Consider the following 5,000-nt stretch of genomic DNA (forward strand, 5'->3'; position numbering starts at 1 on the left):
TACAATTTAGTCACGGATGCCCTATTTTTGCATGTTGATATGCAGGTTTTTTTTTTTTTTTTTTAGAGGAAACTGTATTTGTTATCACTCTTGTACAATGTAAAGAGGAATGTGTTAATCATTAAAAAAAGGTTGATCAATTTTGGAGTAGTTATAGGGCCTCTACGTAACTCTTCACCTTGAATTTTGCAAGTGGCATGAATACTTGAAAATATACAGAATTATTGTATTGAATTATCACCACAGGAGGTGGTAACAACATCCTCACACACCCATGAAAAAAAGGGTTTGAACAACAGAGGGAAGACCAATCATGCAAACCAATGGGATTTCTTTTTTCAAATGTTGGTGAGAAATAAAATAACAAAAAATGTTTAGAGGAGAATAGTCTGATACCTAAAATATGAGTGGATTCCCCTCTAATCATGGAAAACATGATAATTATCTCATATCACATAGTGCTTCTGTGTAACTTCAGATCAATATAATAAGGCTAAAATTTGACATGGTTAACTTCAGCGTACATACATGTTATCTGGTAGCTTTGAGAACCAAGACATAGACAGAGTACTAATCATGTGTCACATCATCAAAAACTATAACAACTGTCAATTTGATGAAAACAAAGCAGGTGACATAGAGTCATATAAGGAGGCTAAAGCATAAACTGCAAATAGGAAATCAACTAAATAAAAATAAAGTGCTTAAAAAATAAATCTTTTGGCTAAAGTCCCAGAAATAAAGTCAATGAGAGAGATAGGGTGATGCAGCATACCCTGCTGGTAAGTGTGTAATAATTGATAAGCCCATGGGCCATATGCTGTCTGTGCTTCAGTATCACACTGACTTCCCATCCATTTTTAATAAAAGAACAATCAAGACAGAGTCTTTTCTCATCACTCAGCTGAGGTTCTGGGGAACTCACTAGAACAGATCTGAAAGTAAACAAACATTTCCATTAGAAACTAGGTTTAGAGCTGTGAGCCTACAGCTGTGTTTAAAAAAGAAAAGCAAGCTCTCACTTGATGCAGTCCCAGCAGCAGTTGACTATTGTTTTGATTTATTTCATATTTTAATGAATACACTGTACAACATGCCTTAATAAATCTAAATTTCAAATGATTGTAATGCCTACGCTGTGGGATTACTCATGGTATAGTAGCACCAATCTAATAACTGTTTATTGAAGAAAATAGAGTTGAGCAGGTTCCACCATCATGAATATCTACAGGTGTCGGTTGAAAGCAGGTAAACGCACAGTGTGAATCTAATTCTATATTACAGTAGCAGCAATATATATCTCTTGTAGGGCTGAGGGCCCTTCGAAAGAATAGGGAAGGATGGTAGTGTACAACACACACACACACACACACACACACACACACACACACACACACACACACACACACACACACACACACACACACACACACACACACACACACACACACACACCTAATTTCGTCTATTCTAAAGGGAGACCTTGCAGTGTTAACATTATACAACTCTAGTGTGGGTGGGTTTTGTATGCTGTTCCTCATCTATAGGGAAGGAGAAGGTTTCATAACTCGTCGTTAGAGGGGAGAGCAGAGAGATAGAGAGATGGACATGAAAAGTGAGGGACGGATATGAAAAGCACAGAGGGCCATGACCGTGGATAGTTTGAATCAATCTGGAGTGAGAGATAGAGAGCTGCAAATCCCACACACTGACCTGGCAGGGCAGTCTGATGTTCAACCACCTACTATGCTGAGACACACACACACAAACACACACACACACACACACACACACACACACACACACACACACACACACACACACACACACACACACACACACACACACACACACACACACTTCAGCTCAACCACCTACAGAGTGCTGCAACAGCCAACTCTATAGCCAACTCACAGCTTTGAGTATAGAAGAAATATGAGTGTCACAAATAACACTGGGGGGGTCAAGTGGTTCTGGCTAAAAATAGTGCATACTGTACATGGAAAATAGTGTAATTTGGGATTTGCCCATGGAATATTCACAGACATATCAAAGACATGTTAGCCCACAGAAATGAAGCCCAGACATGAGGTCTAAAGGCTGCCTCTGATACATGTAAACAAAAACTAGGGCTGTCAGTCAATTAAGTGGTGTTGATAAATGTGTTCCTATTACTTGATTTCACCTCATTTTTCACCTTCACCTCATTTTTCACCTTGTAATTTAGGTGGCGAGAGACAACAATTCTAGACAAGACAACAAAAGTGGTGCCTAAACAATGAGACAGACAGAGGTGCCAATTGCCATTTTAATTTCGATAGATTCTATAAATAGACAGGCAGCAACGTTACGATTGCTACTGTAGGAGAGTCTCTAAGCGGTTAGTAATTAAAGGAAAATAAGGAAATGACTAAGTTGATATACAATATATTTAACTTGAAAACCTGTTAACCTTGGGGCGAAACAGTCCACATTCAGTTCAGGATGGTTTAACAGAAACATGTAAATGTAACACAAAGGCAGGTGTTGACGTGTGACCTGTAATATTTACATGGCAAATGTAACCTTGGGGCAAAACACTTGTTTACTTGGCTTCATGTCACTCACACTTCTTGTCCTTGGTCTGATATATAGAAAACCGGTTAATCTTTAAAAAAAATGTGTTGTCAACTAAAGCATTAGTTGATTAATCTGTACGATGAATAGATCAATCTGTACAGTCCCAAACAAAACATAATCATTGATTTGTTGAGAGAGTGCATGAGTTTGAATCAATTATCAGTGGTTTGAATTGGACACAGTATTGGAAACAGAAGTATAGAGAAAAAACAAGATGGAGACAATAACATATATCTGCCATCCCCCTTATTTCCACATCAACAGAACACAGGGCAGAGCAGTCATAAACGGTTGCATCTGAAAACTAGTTTAGGTGCTGATGATTTGTATTCAGGCCTTTGTGTGAAAGCTAATTATAGCTGTGTGAATGTGTGTACAGCATGTTTGGGTTCGCTTAATAACAACAACAAAGTATCATTGAGATAGACGATCTAAACAGATGTGGTAATCATAATTAGTGTGCTTGAGTCTGTGTGTGTCTCTGTGTGTTAGCTCAATTGGTTTGCGGTAATAACAGCAACAAGTGTCATTGAGTTAGACAAAATATACTGTAGGTGGGCATGATTATTACTTCTCTCTCTCCCTCTCTCTTTCTCTCTCTCTCTCTCCCTCTCTCTTTCTCTCTCTCTCTCTAATGCTTTTTACCACTGCAAACTGGTATTCCCGGCAGGGTGGAGCCGCAGCACGGCCCTGGCCCGGCTCACTTTCATTCAGCAACAACTGTGGCAGCCTCCATGAGACCTCTCCACACACACACACACACACACACACACACACACACACACACACACACACACACACACACACACACACACACACACACACACACACACTAAATGGACAGCAATGATACCATGACACAATTTTCTAAAATAGGCAGCCTTTGAATATATTCAGCATAAATAAACATAATTCACACACACTCTCTGAGGAACAGGTCTATCCTCTCTCTCTCTCTCTCTCTCTCTCTCTCTCTCTCTCTCTCTCTCTCTCTCTCTCTCTCTCTCTCTCACACACACAAACACACACACACACACACACACACACAGACACACACACACACACACACACACACAAAGTTTGCCACTAGCAGTCATTACAGTGATCACAGAGACATTCCTAATGTCAATCTCAAATAGACTGTCTGTCTGTCTGTCTGTCTGTCTGTCTGTCTGTCTGTCTGTCTGTCTGTCTGTCTGTCTGTCTTTCTGTCTGCCTGCCTGCCTGCCAGCCTGTCAGCCTGTCTGTTTGCCAGTCTATCTGCCGGCCTGCCTGTTATGACAGATGGGGGACTGGGAGATGGGGAAGACTTCTCGTTAGCAGGGGAATCCGAGCCATAATGTACACTGTTACACACACCCTTAGGTCCCATCAAGGACTGGCTACTCTAAGCTCGCCTTTCATGGCACCATTGGGATCTACATATCACCTGCCTCTGGGCAACTCCGCTCGTTGACTGGTTTGATTGGTTCAACAGGGTCTCTCGAGATCCAATCAAGAACCAAGTCTAGATGCCATTGACATCTACTGTTCTCTTAAGACCATGTCCAACTGGCATTGGGAACTACTCAACTGAACCACTAACTACTATTATCTGACGTGGTCCACCTTAGCACCTGTACACAGATCAGGTCCAAAGAAATTCTGGTCCTTAAGTCTCAGAGCAGAACAACAAAATATCAATGGTATATAATGTACTGTTCTGTAGTCTATTGAGTGTGGGGTACTGTACAGTATGTAGTTCAAGGTCATTCTATATTTCATGCAATCAAATTTGACAGAGGAGTATGTTTCATAATGAGATAATTATTTTATAGAGCACCAGAGATAGAACTGAACTGGGGAGGAGGACCTTAAAATAAAGCTTGTCACAGTGTGGTAGATTAAAAACCGCCAGAAAAATCTTTCCCTCTCTTTTACTCTCTCTCTCTCTCTCTCTCTCTCTCTCTCTCTCTCTCTCTCCCTCCATCCATCTCTCCCTCTCTCTCTTTTACGCTCTCTCTCTTTGTCTACCTCTCCCTCCCTCCTCTCCCTCCCTCCTCTCCCTCCCTCACTACTATCTCTAAACTAAATGGCTCTATGAATAGCGTTTGTGCAATTTCTAATGCTGATGATCGCCTTCAGGCAAATTCGTAAAATACTCTTTTTACAGCTCTTAAGGAATGTATCATTTTCCAGAAAGCGGTATTTTTAGGAATGGATTAGAAGTGGGTGTATAATCTTCTCTAAAACCATCATCATCATCATATCTGCTTTTAAGACACAGAGGACACGACCCTGATAAATATCAGGTTATAACACTTTACATAAACCTAACAAGGAAAACTACACACCAGTATTATACAGTAATAACAACATGGGAGGTGTCATAAGCAGTTATA

General features: G+C 40.5%; 1 protein-coding gene across 1 annotated transcript in view; it reads right to left on the reverse strand.

The window, feature by feature from the left end:
* Positions 1–5,000, reverse strand: part of LOC310822287 (metabotropic glutamate receptor 5-like) — a gene marked incomplete at both ends in the record, with an annotated part of 22,502 nt that overhangs the window by 9,301 nt on the left and 8,201 nt on the right. The gene's annotated exons all lie outside the window — the stretch shown is intronic.

The sequence above is a fragment of the Argentina silus genome, assembly GCF_951799395.1.
Source record: "Argentina silus genome assembly, chromosome: 2".
NCBI lineage: Eukaryota > Metazoa > Chordata > Actinopteri > Argentiniformes > Argentinidae > Argentina > Argentina silus.